At 38.3% G+C, this 19243-nt stretch overlaps 1 protein-coding gene across 1 annotated transcript in view; it reads right to left on the bottom strand.

Moving 5' to 3' along the window:
• Positions 1-15115, bottom strand: part of LOC149773186 (uncharacterized) — a 90699-nt gene extending 75584 nt beyond the window's left edge. Inside the window, exon 1 of the mRNA XM_089946686.1 lies at positions 15075-15115. The gene's annotated coding sequence lies outside the window, so the exon portion shown is untranslated. The remainder of the gene's footprint in view (positions 1-15074) is intronic.
• Between the last annotated feature and the right edge of the window lie 4128 nt (positions 15116-19243).

The following is a 19243-nucleotide window of genomic DNA, read 5'->3' as shown; positions in this document are numbered from 1 at the left end:
TCTTGATGCAATCTCAAAATCAGCGAGTTCTCCTCACAAAGTCGTGCATGAATATACTGCAAATTTAAATAATCCTGTAACTAATAATGGTTGATATTTACGGAAGATCAAGGAGAACAGCGGAGGAAAAAAAAGATATCGATTTATCAAAGTATGCGACTAAAGATGAAATTGATAATCTTTTAACGTTAACCGGAATAGACCCAGATGAGGTTGTAATTTTTCAAGATCGACATGGCAAGCTAAAAACCAGTAACATTAAGTGGAATGACATAATTCGCAGGGTTATTGGAGCTACCACGGACAACATCGTTGTATTCACTGACAGCGGCAGAATCAGAGATTCGCTGATATCAATCGCGGCGCTTCGAGATGATGCACGAAAAGCCGCAGGGGAACGTGTAGCGAAGACCGGTGATACAATGACAGGTGAACTCAATCTCGGCAACAACAAAATAACCGCGTTAGCGATTCCAACCTCGCCGGAAGATGTCGCAAACAAAAAATATGTAGACACCATTGACGGTAAACTAACCACGTTGCGGGTAGAGTATGATGTTCACGTGGGCGCGTTTACAAGACTTCGAAGAAACTTTGTAAAAACTGATGAGGCCGTGGATAAGTTCTTTGGGGTTCCTCCAGTCATCGACATGAAACTTTCTGAAATCATACCAAATCTTACTAATAACGCCAACGATATCAACAAGATTAATACCCGGTTAGGTGTAGTCAGAACAGAAAAAAGTTTTTCAGATCAAATCGCGTTGATAGAAAATAACATTAACACGATCACAAAAACACAGCAGGATATCGTAGCGTGAATTCCTGAGATCGTTAACAAAACCAGTCTGATTAAAGTCCCCAATGGAGTTACCCCGGGGCATATCACCAACATAACATACACGGTATCCTCGGGATTCGCAACATGGTCCCGACAAAATAATACTATCAAATATACAGCAACAGCCACTGGCGTGTATAGACTGTCTGTGTTTTCCGCCGCTAAGTTTGAAATATTCACAACATATCCCTGGAGACATTCCACTGACAAATATTCCGGGGTTGTGACTATCATACTAAACAAGGAAACCGAAGAAACATTTATACTGGAAGCCGCAGACAGGAAATTAACCGTAACATCTTACTGGTGGTGTTTGGAATTTGTAGCTGAAACGCCTCAATTGGTTACCCTGTGATTTAATCACAACGTAAATTAATAAAATGCCATCGATAACCCTCGAAGAATATTCAACGATAGATGCTCAACGGCACAGATACAATCAAGTACGTGAATACCAATCAGAGTTAAAAACTATCATTGACGAGTGTACGGTAAAGGTAAAAAAATATCGACGACGAGTAACCGTGTTAGATGTGTTAGTGTATTCTGTTTCTGCCATGGTAGCATCAACCGGAGTAGTATTATCAGCGTTGACTCCGGTAACCGCGGCGATTGCCGCCACCATTGCTGTGTCAGCGACAACTACGGTTGCCGGTGTCGCTAGTATCATCGCGAAAAAAATATCATCTTGCGCCGGCGACAAACTCCGCGAATACACAACTAAATTAGAACTTACTCAGCGGTGTTATTCAAAACTTTCTAACGCGTTATCGGAATCCGTCGCTGACAGCAATATATCCACGGCGGAGTTCACCGAGCTCACCAACATATATGAAGATTTAAAAACATCACTGATAAATAATGACAGAACCACTTCAGCATCGAGCTTTACTCGACATAGCCGCAAATACAGCTCCGGTAAAAACATCAATGATAACAATATCTTCGACGCAACCAGAGTTTAATATTAATTTTTCAACTGCGATTCCAGTAAAAGAAATCGCGTTGGCACAATTACGAGTATATCACAGTTGGCCCAACATCAGGTCGACATCATTTCACGGACAATCGCCGAATAATTCATTTGTATTTTCGTATCAGAATAACCCTGACGGCACCCCCGACTGGAACATCATTGCGTTACCCACTGGGATTTATCAGATCGAAGAAATCAACAAAGAAATACAGCGTCAAATGAAGCGTGTCACCGGAAAAGAATCAAAAATATCAATAACCGCACACGAGCCAACGTTGTCAACGATCATCGAAGTCGCTTCACCGGGTTACCACGTAGACATTTATAACAGTTCAACCAGAACAGTATTAGGATGGCCTGAAAATCCACCACCGACACCACCACCACCAGCGCAGTCTGATTATATCACTGACGCGCAGTCATATCATGAAACTACACCGTCATACAAACAACATCTTGATAATATAAAAATTGCAACATTGGGCAACTTGATTAACTTCTATGAAGATGGCAGCGATATTGTGTGGGTTTTTATTTATGCAGCAGATATAGGATTTAATATTCGCGGGAGCGAAATTACTGAATATTTTAGAATTATTAATAAATTACATAAAACCCATCTAGTGTATCTACGGCAACGCTTCCGAGAACATCTTGGAAACATTTCCGATTCACGCAGCGAAATTATTAAACAAATCGAAATATTAGATCAACTTGCCTCGGATATGGAATATATTAACCAGCGAGCAATTCAAACAGTAATTGACAGTAAACCCGGTGATAAACGACAATTTCTAAATAAGTACTCGCTGAGCGAAGCTGAACTACCGAATTATAAATTACCAGGATACGTTTCCCCGGTCATCTTACGAAAATACGTCACTGATATCATCGATGAATACTTCGATGACATACTTGACCAGCACAAGCGAATATTGCCACCGCCAAATATCCTCAGACACGATAATTCCACAGCGGGTGATGGCCGGCATATTTCTCCGGGCATCGTAAATATCACTGATGTAGTCGCGGTCAATCTTGTGTGTGACGCAATCGATGGCAGTTACAACATAGACACAACAGTATCAAATCAAGCCCAGCAAGGGTTTATACTGTACTCATTTACTCCTAAAGAACCACCTGGATTTTTGATTATACAAGAGCCAATCAATCCAGTATTTCTGCAGTGTTTGAATCCAACGCTGACAAGGATGAATTTTAAAGTCACTGACCAACAGGTAGACTTTTGGACCTGAGAAATGAAACTATTAGTATTAATTTGCTGGTGAAATCGTAGACTTTCAATTAATAATATCATATCATAATAATGTCCAAAAAATCTTCGAATTTCCGGAAGTACGATGATGGTGATGAAGGTGTCTCTGACAGTGATTTTATTGTTAGTGACAGTGAAACACAAAGTGTTTCCACTGACAGTGATTTTATTGTTAGTGATGAGGATGAAAATGTCTCTGACAGTGATTTTATTGACAGTGACAGCGACGACGATGATAGCACTGTTGGTAACATCACCATCAATGACAGCACTGTCACAATAAATTATATTAACTGAACGCGAATAACATAGCAAATGTATCAACACGTAAGATGTTTCATACATGACAAAAGCGCGCTTGAAGAATTCATCCGAAAATTATTTACCGGAAACCATTTACCGGGTTATGTTAAAATAATCATCGATAAGTACGGCACTGATGATTTTTTACTGACAGATTTTCAGCTGAAGCAATTCCGCGAAAACAATATCACGATGATTACTTGTGACGCAGACCAAATCTTCAATTATGTTCACTCGTGCATTTCACGGGATCATCTCGATAAGATACTGCAGTGAAAATCCTAAAGGATTTTTAAATATATTTTTTTAACACTGACAATTTCGCAGATTCATAGGGGTATTTTGCTAGTAAAAATTAACAAAACAGACCAAAGTCACGGATTCATGGGGGTATTTTGCTATGAAAATTAACAAAACAGACCAAAGTCACGGATTCATAAGGGTAATTGCTAGTAAAAATCAATGAAATTGTGCAGTTTGTATAAATTTCATATAATAATTATTTTCCCTGCGAAATTTTATTTTTTCCTATACTGTTTTTTCTGCAACAGACCAAAGTGCTCATTTTGATAGGGTATTTGCTAGTAAAAATGATAAAAACAGTCCAAAGTGATCATTTTTATAGGGTAATTGCTAGTGAAAATCAACAAAACAGTCCAAATTGCTAATCCTGATAGGGTATTTGCTAGTAAAAATCAGAGAAATTGTCCAAATTGCTAATCCTGATAGGGTATCAGCTAGTAAAAACCAACGAAATCGGATAGTTGCACAATTTACGCAGTAAAAAAAAAATATTACTTTTTTTTTTTACTTCCTTGACAGCGTCAAGGATTTTATCAGGGTATTTGACTTCACTGACGAAATCAAGGTGAGGTATTTACTTCAAAATCCGAAGGATTTTCATCAGTGACTTCGTCAGCGGACATACAATGCTTTAATTTTCTGACCCGATTATTTATTATCTTCTTTGTTTCATACTCAGCCGCCAGAGCCAGCCTGATCTTTTCGATTGCACGAGACAGTGGAACAAATTCATTTATTTGTGCCTCCGCTACGCTGGCCAGCGATTTATACAAATTATTTTGGATCATCTTTATGAATCGATATTGAGCAGGAAGAATATAACGCCCTGCACATTTAGCTTCATATAATGATTCAAAATCAGACAGAATAGTTTCAACATTTATTAATATATTAAATCCTTGTTTTTCTAATTTTTTAATAGCATCAATCACATTATTGATATTTTCTTGATTCATATTTATATATATTTTTATATATTTAAAATAAAAAACATCACATCTAGCTTATCATATGATAACCTATATATATATTTAAAATAAAAAACATCACATCTAGCTTATCATATGATAACCTACCAAACTACCCCCAATGAGCTCCTAAGCTGCCAAATAACAGTCTAGTGTTTGCGAACGACGAGACATTCCCCATTTGTGAACCTCCTAGCTTATCATTTGATATGCTAGCAAGGCTCATATGGGGACAACACATAACATATAACTTATCCTAGTACTTAATTCTAACTTATCTTAAGACGGCACAAACACATAATATTTACAATATTTACAGTAGAAGCATATTTACAGCAGTTGTTATTTACAATATTTACAACTGCATATATAAACTTATCCTAGGACGGTACAAACATATAACTTAATTCTAACTTATCCTAGGACGGTACAAACATCGATGCGGGGTTATATTCTACGTCCAACAAAGTTGCACACCCACCCCCGAAAATCAATCCCGTTTTGGGGTAAAAGATTACCCCGGAACGGGGCGATACGGATAAAGTTGTGCAACTTCGTTGGGTTTCGAAACCCCAATATAGTATTAGGACGATATCGTATATAAACTGACTGATACCTGAAAGTTCAGAAATAGCTCAACGTGATTTGTTTAAAACGTATTTTCTTAAATATGATCGTGTGAAAAATACAGATGAACCATAAACCTGAACAAGTGTAATAAAATAGCGATATTGTCTGTAAAAAAAAAGATAAATACGCGTTTACTCCTGACAGCATCAAGGATAAAATCATTCTTGCGCTGTCACCTTGATAGCGTCAGGGGGGAATAAAGGGAATTTATTTACTTCCTTGTGCAGAAAATCGTCTGCTCGTACCTGTCAAGGTAACAACGGGGAAATAATTGTATCATTGACTTCAAAAATTCTTCGATTTTCACACAGTCGCTGTAGAGTTATCTCCGTTTGGAAGATCCTCGGATTATAGTAAATTACCTAACAATAACGAAATATAATTTTCTGCTTATTATATGTTTTTGACAACGCGGATTTATATATTTTTTCTGCGACTTTTCGTACTGAGGGTGCACAAATACCAAAATACTTGCCAGCTGAGGTTATTGAGCGAAATATTATTTCTTCATTTGTATTTAAGTTTATGGATACAACTGCCCTAGACTCTCTCTTCCCCCCAGTATTACCAGCCCTACAATTTTCGCTCTGCGTCACAGCTCTTAAATTAGATAAATTATTATTAAGTTTATCTCCATCAATGTGATCAATTACAAGACCGTCTTTGATCTCTCCTATGATTTTAATAGGTTTTACCCCCAGAAACCTTAAATCGGAGATAACCAGTATTATTAACAACACCAACTGGTTTTTTCAACCTGCTATTTCTAACTATTCCCTCACGTGATGCTTCGTAATTTTTAATGGTTTGATGTGAGACAAATTCTTGATTCATTTATATAATAATATATTTGTCTAATTTATAATTTGTCTGAAAACTTAGTTATATAATCACTCTCGGATTTCAGCGCGTCTCCGTTATTTTTTTTATTGTAATATCGCTTGAGTTCACGGTATCGTTTCCCCCCGCATCCCGCACATAACTGTGTTTTACCCCTGACACCAATGCCACATCGCAGGCAGGGAATAGGTCCTGTGCTTCCTCGTTTGATGCTCTGTATGTGTTCACCGCAGAATTCCTTCCTGCAGGGCTTACCACAGACTGTTACGAATCCAACTTTTAACCACTTGCAGTTATTCATTTGTATATATAATATTTCTTATTTAAATATTTGTCTTAAATATAATATGAAGGGTTTATTTGGCGCTGGGAGATTCGATCTTGACAGGCTAAACAAAGACTCACGACGGCGGTATCTAGCTGATCTGTTTAATATTATCAACGAGGGTAAAAAAGAATTCCGCGACGACGGCGCATCTCATGTATGGTCGTCATTTAAAATTATCCGCACATTGACGAACTCTTCTTCGGTGATGAGGTCATCATCGATGCTACAGTGACTGATGCCCGAGCAAAAACAATTATTGATTATCTCGCTGATGGATATGAAAGAGATGGACGTACTAAGAAATATTTTTTCAGAATAAAATTTATTGTGCAAACAGATTCCGATGAATGGATTATCCGTGACAAACTCGACCCTGTTCTTGCTAACGGAAAGACCATTCTGTTAAGTAGCGACTCCAAACCAGGAATGCTAACCGGAATTGATAAGCCATATGTTGCTCTAGCGTATCCTGTAACCGCAGTCATTTATGGAATATATCCGGTAAAAAAAACAAAAATTGATAAACTCGCCCCGATGCGATTTTCAACGCTGAATTGTGTAGCTGAACGAGTAATGGAACACTTTAAAAACGCAAAACGAGGAAACGGTTTAACCGATCTGCGACGTGAAAAAATTGCAGCATGGGCTGAGCAAGTCAAAGATACTGGGGCATCAATAAATGATGTTGCTGCGCTATCAAGTAAATTAAAATGTTCAATAACTGTAAAAACACTAACCAAGGAAATATTATATAATTCCAAACATTATAAAAAGTCAGGAACACCGATTGAAATTATTGATCATAACTCTCATGCCTGGACTGATGCAGTTACAATATTTCCACGAGACCGTGTTGTCAAATTTTATCGCGGGAATATATTTGATGCTATTTACACGCTGAGTAAAACCGACCCTGTGTCAGTGTGGTTATTTAGGAGTTCCGAAGATTCCGAGTATGATCAATTTGTAAAACCCAACGGGGAATTATACCGGACAGAATCGTTGCAACAACAAATGAAAAAACTCGCAGAGAAATATGCGAAAACCGAAGACAACATTGAGAAGTTATTGGTTAATTGTTTTACAGTTCCAAGTGTTGCCGCTCACGCCGCCAGAGAAAGAAATTCGTGGAGACCAACCCGAAGTCAGTTTCTTTCGGATATACAGTTAAGTTGTGTCGAGTACGGGCATGGCGGGTTATGGAATACCCGGTATGACTACCGGGATATGATTTCCGTGGATATGATTGCCTGCTACCCAGGAAGCTTTCTCGGGAACGGCGAGTGCCGCGAATACTTTAAGCGATTCGGACACCCCACGAACTCGATGACACGAGTCGCCGTAAACGGCAGTTTACCCGACTTTGATTTGACAGGGTTTGCTCGTGTGACTTCGTTTGAATTTGCTAAAGGGCTTCATCAGATTTGTTATGTTTGGTTTGGCAGACACTTCTCAGAGAAGCGCTGGGTACCAATAGTGTTATTGCGATATATGCTTGACAGCCGAATACTGGTATCGTTGACTATCAGTGAAGCAATCATATCATATCAACCGCAGACCTCATTTTGGTTGCCAACACCGGAGCGTATTACCCTCGAAGAAGTTATCGGCAAGTATGCACGAGAGTGTCCAAATACCCCGATGGATGTCATCGTCAGTGAGGCTCCTAAAATTCTCAAGATCAAACTCGGTAACAGTGAAAAAACAGCGAAAGATCTCGGACGAAGAATAATCGGTAAATTTACTCAGGGTGCAGCATTTGATCATAAAATGCATCACTCGCGGTTGATTATTGATGAAGCTGAACTAGATTTTATAATCGCCGACGCGGTTGCCAGAGACATATTTTCTAATCGGGAGGATGTGTTCTTGTCCGACGGAAAAAAGTTGGGCACAATTGTAAGTTATATCGACGGAGAATCGCCTCAGTGCACACATTTAAGATCTTCAATGCTGGGTTATGTTTCTATAAATTTGTTATCGATGGTAAATCGATTTCCTGACACCGCAGTTAGAGTTGCCAAGGATTCATTTTATATCGATAAAAAATATTCAGAATCACTGACCGATATAATGAAATTCTGCGGCGGAGATGAATGGGGTTCGTGGAGAATAAAAGCCGAGACGTTACACGAGTATTGTGAATCCGCTAATGTTGCAATTAAGGATGATTATTATAAATCCGAGATGCCAGAAATATCTTCCGCACCGTCTGTATATGATCCAATCACCAGACACAAAACTGTTTATTTGAACGGGCCGGGCGGGTCTGGCAAAACAACTCGAGCGATTGAATTATTTGGAAAATCAGATATGATTGTGCTAACACCTACACACAGGCTTGCCAGGGAGATGAAACAGCGAGGAGTCAATTCTTGTACTTATCACAGCTTTTTCAAATATAGCGGCGGTGTGTGGACGTCAGATCGAATGGGAACAAAATATATCAATGATATAATAATTTGGGATGAGATATGTACGGTACCATTAGATACATTAAAAACATTTCTTGATTGGCTACTAACGAAAAATACTGCAGTGATTATGGGGGCCAACCACGGTCAACCACCTCCGTTTGTCGGCGCATCTCCGCATGATTGGTTAAAAGATTTTGTTGATTATTACGAAGAAGTGTCTGATGCACATAGAGCACTTGATGCAACGTTGAAAGAATTTAAAACATTAATCAGATTACAACCGAATAAAATTCAATGTGAAATTATGCGCGAGATGATTCCTGAAACTTCGATGAGCGACTTTTCACGCGTATGGAAACCAGACGATTTGATAGTAGCAAGTAGAAAGATAGTCAGAGACACACTTCAACAGCAGCTATTTCGGTTGCAACAAAAAAAGTTTCCAATGTTGCCAACGCCGTTATGTTATAGACCAGCTGATACGCGGTTACAAAATATAGATGTTGATATTCCAGGACGCCTGACTGCGTCAGGGACAGAGAAACAGAATTTAGTATTGAATGATATTGTGTTAGTTGATATTAATGCTGTCAAAGATGCACTAAAAATGAATAAATCCCCGTGGACGCTAGGATACGCTATGACCATTCATTGTTCTTAAGGACTGACTATCTCTGATACAACTGTCTGGATCATTGATGATCGAATCGAATGGTCGAACTTAGTCTACCTAGCGGTGTCCAGAGTCAGAAGAATATCTCAACTGCGAAGAATTGTCTTGAATGAATCAAAACGCTGATAAAATTAATAATGAAAACAACAGCAACATAATAAGAAAAAACTCGCCGGTTACAAACAGAGTGACAAAAAAAATAATCGCGATTTTGATCTTGATGTTGAATTCATCAACGCGTTGAAACAGCAGCAGAATAATCACTGCGCGAGCTGTAATTGTATAATGTTATGGCAGTATTCGAATAAAAATTCAAGACAATTTACCGTAGACAGAAAAGATAACAATCGCGGTCATACACGTGATAATGTCATGTTGACCTGTCTTGAGTGTAATCGACGTCGGGGTGCCAGCGCTAGTTAAGTGATCGAAATCACTTCAGTGATTTTGGCGGCAATTGTGTGTCCTCGGGAATTACCTGAAGTTGTTCACGTGTGAATCCACGTTGAGGAGCAGTTGAATCTAATCTATAGATTACTGGTCTGCCAGTGGATCTTGTCACGGTGGATATCTTATGTGTGGTAACGCTCCAGATGGGATCAGTTGCTCTTCGTTTACCACCTTCAAGTTCACCTGGTTCATATAAATATCTAACTGTAACATTACCCAGTATTTGCTGTTTTTCTTTCTTTCGTTGTAGTGGTATATTTTTTTTCGTGTCGCGATGGCAGGTTTCATGTTGGTGGTTTGGGTAATTTCATTATTTAGCCCAGTTATCACACTTGGTAATCTTGCAACCCATTCTCGCGATTTCGTATCCTGAATAAATTCCTTCGCGTATTGATATCCAAATAACCGCTCAGCAAGTGTTCGATTGAATCGCTCAACAATTGCCTGATCACGGTGAATTTCAGTGTGTCCTCGTCTGATGGTGACGTTATGTTGTTTCATCAACGATGATACTGCACCTTGAAATTCTTTGCCAGGATCAACTTGTAATAGATTTGGCCAACGTAGACCACCTCGCCGATAAATTCTTTCAAACGCAGAAGCAACCTCAGATGCTGTTTTAGTTGTTAACGGTTCAGCATCTTTGTATCTACTGGCAACATCAACTATGGTTAGCGCGTACTTGTATGTACGTCTTCGGATAGTATCATGTGGCAGAAATAATATATCAGCTTGATGACCCTCATTTGGTACACTAACATCGAAATGCGCGAAGTGAATTTGTTTAGGGCGCGGTAGATAAATTTGCCATATTGCCTGTCGGGATAACCAATTTTTAGCAGTAACTGCTGTAACTTTTGCTGCTTCAGCGAGTTTACTAATTGCTGCGTTACCTCTCCAGTATCCGCTTGGGGAATAATAAATCGACTCCATTATAATTAATTATCAGCGCCTAATACAAGCTTAGATTTCATTGCAGTTTTTATCAACCAGGATGCTAACTTTTCTTTGAAAGATTTATCAGGGATGGCATCCAACGCATGAATTAATTTCACATCCGCGAGATGGCGCTGTTGCAAATCCTTGCTTCGGTAAGCTACATCATGAGCATGACACGCCTTATCAATAGCGTTTATCGGATACTCACCTGGTTTTGGCTGATCCTGAGCACCAAGTCTGATATCAAGTCGGGTTCCTGGACCGCAGTAATTATATCCTGGAAGATGTTTTTCTCCTGGATATTTAGCCCACGGAGCCCCTGGTAATTTTCCTAACTTGGCTGCGATATCACCGCCTCGCTTTTTTTTTAATAAATCTAAATTTTTTTGTGCCACATCGTTCACAATTGCCTGTAAGCGCTTGTCGATTACTTTTTGTTGTAATTGTTGTCATATCCGCAGCTGGGGTATGTGCTCGACATTTCACACAATATAAATTCATATTTATTTTATGATATATCTAATGGAGATCACTGACTTTTCTGCGTCAAAGCGACGAGAGCCAATCAAACATAACTCAGTGCTACCAAATTCTATTCGAATGATTATTATAGGTCCATCTGGGTCGGGTAAGACGCAGTTGTTACTTAATTTAATAATGAAGTGGATGAAGTGGGATAAATTATATTTGATAGCCCCGTCTGTGGACGATCAGCGGTGTTATCAGGTATTAAAAGATTTTAACGAAAGTGCAAAATCGATAATGGAAAATCAAAGTGATTTTCACGAAGATGTTATTGATTTTATAACCGATATCAATGAAGCACCGAGTATCGATGATATTGATGGGAGCATTAATAATTTAGTCGTGTACGATGATATCATGCTGGACAAACAATCAAACCCTGCCAGGATATTTTCACGTGGCAGGCACAAAAACACCGATGTGATTTATGTAACTCAACGGTATACACAAATACCAAAAGTGATCAGAGATAACTGTAACACTCTCGCGGTATTTAACGGCGTTGACGCACACACGTTACAAAATATTCATCGGACCTGGTGCAACGGTGACATGGACATTAATAAATTCAGAAATTTCTTTAGTCGTGCTCAGGCAAAACCACACGGATTTGTAACGATAAATTTACATGATCCTCGGACACGGTATCGAGTTGGGTTAGATACAATTTTTAGTTAGAAATCCTAGAATATTTACATCGCTAGCAGCAGAGAGACTGAGCCCGAAAGTGTTTCGTCGACCACTCCCTGGGTCAAGAAGTATTTTTACAGTGAGTTATTTTTCATGAAATAACTTCTTTGGTCAGCAGAGAAGAGTTATTTATCATAGTTTTCTGAATAGAGGGTTTATTTTGTGAAATAAAGACCTTCTATCAAGAGTGTTTTCGATACAGGGTTCTGTTGGAACGAATAGTTGGTGGGCTCAGTCTCTCTGCTGCTGTTTGTTTTGCTCTTTAATTATTATTAAATCAATTACAGATCATACTATGGGATATACACTGATATATACACCGACAAAATTTTATGACTTGTGTATTTCGGTGTATTTTGGTTTTTGAGCGTATTTCGGTGTTTTTGTAAGAAGCCGCTGAGGACGTGCCTTTACTGAACCCTATGTAAGGAACACAAGTTGTATAATTCAGAATTTGGAATTAGAAACGTACATAACTGTCTGTGTCACTTTACAGCCAACAGTCTTTTAAAAATGTATGCTGCTTTAGCCTTTCAAGTTTCATGAACAATAATAAAGCAGATTTTAAAATCTCGTAATAAATATCAGGATCGATGTCTTACACATAGTATATTAGAAAAGAACCTAAATGTTTGTTTTTTAAAAAATATCAAAAGATTATGCTAACTGTGTCACAGTTTATTTCTTGTTTCATTAAACTATTATTTAATGACACACGCACTTGAAGACCATGACGATTTAGTTTATATCTTAAGTTCCTGCTTAATGAAAACATTCAAAATTTGTTTTGATGTATTGTTGTGAACTTCGTCATATGAGAGAGAGAGAGAGAGAGAGAGAGAGAGAGAGACTATTCTGAAGTACAATGCTGTCGGGCATTTCTGCGCACCTATGGTTTTCGTCACCAATATTGAAGCAAACGCATACCAAATTCGATCGATTGACGAAAATAAAACACTGCATTGCTTACCATTTGAAAAGAGGCAGTTGTCACCAGAATATTCTGTTCAAAATAATATTAATTTTTGGACACACCGGATACCATCCCTGTGTTTTAATGACTTCGCGATATGTCGACCTATTCTGCGCATAGCTTTGAAAAGATCAATGTTTATTAATTGGGCTATGGAAATGAAATACATTACTTTGGACTGTTTCTGTCAGCAATTCAGTCGTGTAATTAGGTCAGGTTTATAGCTCGTTTTACAAAATTCAACGTAACAATTCCAATAAATGGCAAGAGATATTAGGCAAACTAAACTGATCGTGTAAAAAGATAATTAAGTTCAACATTTTATAAAGAAAAAAGCTATTATTTTGAAGAGAACCAACAATGAACAGGATGTAATGTATTTATAAAGTCTCTTTTATGGGAAAAAAATTACTAAAGAATTTAGAAACAGAGTATACGCCGGGGAATTTTTTGAGAATCCCGTTGTAGCGACAAGTTCACGTTTTGGATAGCAGACGATTTTGTGCGTGTGGGACATGCTTCTTGAAAAATTGGAAACTTGGATTAAAATGCAGTATTGTTTTAAGCTATACATTTCCATCTTTTATATAATGTATTTTATTTATGATTCTAAAAGATACATAGCAAATAGGATTTTCTGGGTTAAAAGTTCCAGAAGGTCATGGAGTGGGTCTTCATGTTGACATTTAGAAATCACATTTTTACATGCAATTAGGGTAGAAATGTGGGATATTTTTGCACACTTTATGAATATCACTTTCCTTAATGAAAGGAAGACCGTTCTTTCTCGATACAAATTGGATTTTCGACCAAAACAACACGGGATCCAATGTTTACAGGAATGTCGTATCGTTGCGCAGAATTACCCGACGCGCAGTACTGCCCGACATGGTGTTATACAACACGCGCCCTTAACATTGGAAATCGTGTCGCATTGATTTATTAAAGTTACTGAATTTTGATTCACAATGATTTGTTTGGATTACTTTATTGTTGGTTTACCTTGATCTTTTGTTCTAAAATTAGGTTCATGTGATTTTTTTTTTTTTAATCAGTGTATTCGCAAGGCAGAACGTTTGGGTCTTTCTGCTGATGATCGAAAAAAAAACCCACCTCGTAAATTACAGTGGCCTCCGTTGCATATAAATATAAAGAGAATAATATGTCAACGCGGTCAAGTAGGTGCATTTACTCTAATTAAATTAAATATTTATTGGTGTTCTAAAATGTAGTACTAAAATAGTTTTACCAAAGTATATTCAATCTTAGTTCAGTGGTTGTTGAATGCGTTGCATCGTAAATGTCATCAAACACTATTGATCGCAGTGGACTTTTACAGTGGTGACCAGGCTCTAAGCTCACAAATTGATCAACAAAAGAGGACGTCGGTACGGTAGCCGTCACCGCCAGAACTACATAATTAAAATTTTCTATCGTTTCTATCGTTATTACAGTGTCCCGCAGTCTGATTGGCCAAATCATTTTACGTTGGGGGGGGGGGGATCCAACCTTTATGAACTCAAAAAACACTTTAGCCCCACCCATTCATAACGTCGCACACATTAGTTCAGAAACTTTTATTCATACTGTCCCATAAAATTCAGTAGCATATCATTCCTTTAATAGTAACAATTGTACAGTAGCTAGAACAAGTCGACACCAGTCCTAAATTTCGACATCGGGAAATTAGGTTAAAAGTAATTAAGCGAGCTGAGATTAATGTTTCAGTTAAATGACATGAGAATATTTCAGGCATGGGTTTCACTCTCGAGTACTTAGATTAGAGGCTAAAGATTGAGATATTGAATGGTTACCAGGAACTGAAAGTCGTTAATATTTTGTGTATAAATCTACTTTCTCTATCAAATTAACGTTATTGTTATATTGGGAGCAATTATCTAAAATGTAACTATCTATAAAATAAGAACAGTATAATACTTACCTCCATAAACTCAAAGGCTCGCTTTTATGATACAAAATTACAAAAGCGACTATTAATAGAACAAAATCCCAACGATATGCGTCATACACGACTGATAAAGGATAACGTCGATTCTTAAGTAGGTCGAGCGAGAAGGGACAGAAGTGTCCTACATTATAGTTTATATATATTACGTGTATCACTCATAGTTAAATTGTAAACAACGATACGAGCCCCTTTGGATAGGTCAAGGCTATTAGAGTAAATGAGCCAGACAACTTTGGGATTCTAACTCCCTTACATATATAGATGTGCATTTCTGATTACGTATTCAGGTCCTAGGTTAACGGGAGAGATCGTAAAATAGAATGCATTTCGGAACACAGGATGTCAGTTCTAAGTGTTACCAGCCATATATGCTGGGACGAGACTATGGGGTGACAGCAAAACTAAGCAACGGAATAAGATAATAAATGTCACATGGAAGCTATAAATAAGAAAAATGTAACACTTACCTCCACTGATTGAACGGATTGACATATTTATTAAGAGAAGTGGTAACGTAATTGAATTGACGGTTACCTATTTGTAGAACAGGAATTCCATATTTGGATTCTACCTGATATGCAGAACTTGTTTTGTTGATAATAGGTTGAGCTGATTTAAAACTCTCCTACTTTTTTTAAGTTCAAGCAAGTATTACAGTTTGAAAATACGTTAAAGTTTCGAATTAATTCATGATTTTCACTACATGACGTAATTTAAATGAGCTCAATTCAACATAAGTAACCATACGTGTATTAATCTGTAGAAACGAAGAAAATAGTTTGTACAAAATAGTGTTTCTTTGATGTAGACGAAAATACATCACTTGAAGGCATTTTGAAATTTGCATCCTAACATATTTGCAATAAAATCCCTATAAGTCTTTGTACATTATCACTGGACCGTTCCGGTGACCTAGTGGTTCGAGCGTCAGACTCGGATGCGGAATGTCGCAGGTTCGAACCTCAGCCGAGTAATACCAAAGACTTATAAAAATAGCACTTTCAACTCCCTTGCTAGGCTCTCAGCATGAATAGATTAGTGTTAGGACTGGTCGGTGTGGTGTCAGGATAATGTGACTGGGTGGGACATGATGTTACATGTCTGTTAGTAATATCGAAGAGCTCTTTGCAGCTGGAAATTTCCATGACCTTAGTAGTGTAGTGGGCTGATTTCGCTGCATGGACTATATTTGTGACATTCTTCTTAGCGGCTTCATATATTTGCTAATGAATAGTGAGTCTGGTGGAAAGCCAGAGCCTCTCAGCTTTACGGCGGTCTCTTTTAGCAGTGCGAAGCTGGCCCCTAACACTCCTGTACCATGGAGAACACTTTTGAATTGATACTCTGCACTTGGTAGCTGGGGCATGTTTGTCAAGTAATGAACGCAGACAGTTATCGAGTTGTTCTGCGGTAGGAGGTAAGCAAGTTGTTAGGTTAGCTTGGATCTCGTGCATTAGTTTGGTTCTATTTATCATACAGAGGTTTCTCTTAGTAGCAGATAAAGGTGGAGGGTTAGGGACTGATACGTCAAGATGGCATATAATGCAGAGGTGATCTAATGCAAGGTCATGGGATACCAGGGAGGACCGTAGAATGTTATCATCAGGTCTATGAAGAATCCAGTCTAAAATGCAACCATGTTTATGGGTGGGTTGGTTATCTTAGTACTGGTCGGTGTGGTGTCAGGATAATCTGACTTTGCACGATGCATGATGCCCCAGTGCTAGACATCGCTGTTAACTGCCATACTGCAGCTATGGTAATATGACTGAAAAATTCTTAAAGCTACGCGAAAAATCCAAATCGCACATTCATACAAATGATGTCATATAACCCTTGTACGGATTCACTTTTTATCTTGGCTTTATTGCAATACCTTTTATGTGACTTGCTGAGCATTTTAGTCTAGATTAAAACAATTAAATCTAACTATTCATAAAATTTCCACAGCTTTTATGCCGATTTCCATAGCAGATTGCAATTGTAGGATACTGAACCTTTGTAATTTTCGTTATTTTTAAAAGTGGGTTTGAAGCAATGAATTTTGTCAATGAACTTGTAAAATAATTGTCGATATTTGGTGAAAGCGAGACGAGGTGCGGAAACCAAGTTTCTGGTTTGTAATTCTTTCTTTCTCACAAGAGTTTAAGACTATTAGATTCGTAGTGTTAGCTTCAGACTGATGAGACATCTTTGTGACACGCTTTGGCCAGAATGTTTTACTTAGAAAGACAAGTAACCTCATCAATGAATTGAACCATAGGCCGGGCGACTAATTTGTCTTCTGAGAGGAAAATATCAAACAACTGCCACCCTAAGATATTGTTAGTACATTAAGTTTTTGGGTGCCCATGCCTCCCATTGCCAATTGACCCAACCCTGTGAACAATACATGGATTTACTACTATGCGACAGACGCGAGTGATGTCAAAAGTAATTTTGTCAAACCTAGTTTCTGTTGTGGTCGCACACATAGTGCAACATTTTGCAATTGGGTGGAATACGAACGTACAGCTGTTTAAATAGGGACTATTCTGGTGGCCTAAGTGATTAGATTGTCCGCTTCGGATGCGGGAGGTCACGGATTCGAAGCCCAGCCGAGTCATACCAAAAGAAGTATAAAATGGTACTAGCATCTGCCTCCCTTGGCGCTTAACATTACTAGGTTAGGATTGTTTGGCATGTTACGAGGATAATGTGATTGGGTGCGACATGATGATTTACGTCTGCGGCATGAGCCCCAGTGCTAGACATCACTTTAAACTGTCACACTGCAGATATTGTAGCGTTATTAAAACAGTTTTTAAGGCTACGTTAAAATAAAATAAAAAATCAACAAAAAAAAAGTCATAAATAGGAGCTACACGACGTCCTCCGTGGAATCCATGCAGGAGAAATTTATATACCAGCAAAGGATTGTTGTTGTTGTTGTTGTTGTTGTTGGGTGTAATGCCATATTTCAGCACACGATATGCTATGCATGGCGGCTAGTATTAATGGTGGAGGAAGAACCCGGGAAAACCCCGGGAAGAACCACCGACCAACTGGCAAGCTTTCTCACATACCCACATTAGCCGAATCCTAGACTCGAACCCACGCAGACAGAGGTGAGATGGCAGTGATCCGTAACGGAGAGCTCTTTAGACCACTCGGCCACTCGGGGCCCCTCACAAGCAAAGGAATGCAGCTACTTACAAATACACAACAAAAAGGCACCAGTACAAATAACAAATAAATAGTAGCGGTTTTATTTTCCCCAAATGTTTTGTTTAACAAACAACTTAGCATCATTACTGATTTCAAAATTCCAAAAATTGCAGCAAAATTTATCCTTGCAAAATTCTTTTACATTATTGTATTCCTGTATTCTCTATATATTTATAATTTTTCTCCTTTTTAATAGAAGCTAATAGAAATTCAAACAATTTGACTCATATAATGACAATCCAAACAAAAACACAAAGGGACAGAAACAACACTGCAACATATTACTAAACACGCATTCTACAAAAGCAATAACAATAGTTTAAACATCACCATCATGGTGATCATGTTAGATATCAGATGAGCATTTTGCATTTAAAAGACGTTTTTAAGTCGAAAACAAAGATGGCTCAATATTCATTTCTCTTAAATGGTTCATATTTAAGAGGTGTATATATTATTGACATACATACATACATACATACATACATACATACATACAGTTTGTCCATCAAGTCAATGAGAACCACTTTAGTCATCCCGTGCTTTAGCGGGAACAAATGGTATGTGGGTGCATAGGTGGCCGATGAAGCCAATGTGCGCCCTGAATGTTCTGTGCCATTGTGAACATGGGATGGTAGCAACGCTGATCGTGGGGGTAATAGCTCGGGATTTCCTGGCCTTCCTCCGTTGTTCTGCCGCGGGTGTCCTGTTGAGCATTAGAGAACTTGTCGACGTTGCGTTGCATGTCAGATTCAGAGCCACCGTTGATGGCGCAGTCATCAGCAAATAGAAAGTCTCTGATGATGTTTGTTGTGACCTTCGTTTTTGCTTGGAGCCGCCTGAGGTTTAACAGTTTGCCATTTATTCGTTATCTGATGCTGATTTCCACGTCATCATCTATGAAGACATCAGTAAGGATGGCTGAGAAAATGAGA

The sequence above is a fragment of the Sinohyriopsis cumingii genome, unplaced genomic scaffold (genome assembly GCF_028554795.1).
Source record: "Sinohyriopsis cumingii isolate HCF-2022 unplaced genomic scaffold, ASM2855479v2 utg000837l, whole genome shotgun sequence".
Lineage (NCBI taxonomy): Eukaryota > Metazoa > Mollusca > Bivalvia > Unionida > Unionidae > Sinohyriopsis > Sinohyriopsis cumingii.
The sequence above is the reverse complement of the archived record's forward strand: the minus strand, read 5'-3'. Positions and strand labels throughout refer to the sequence as shown.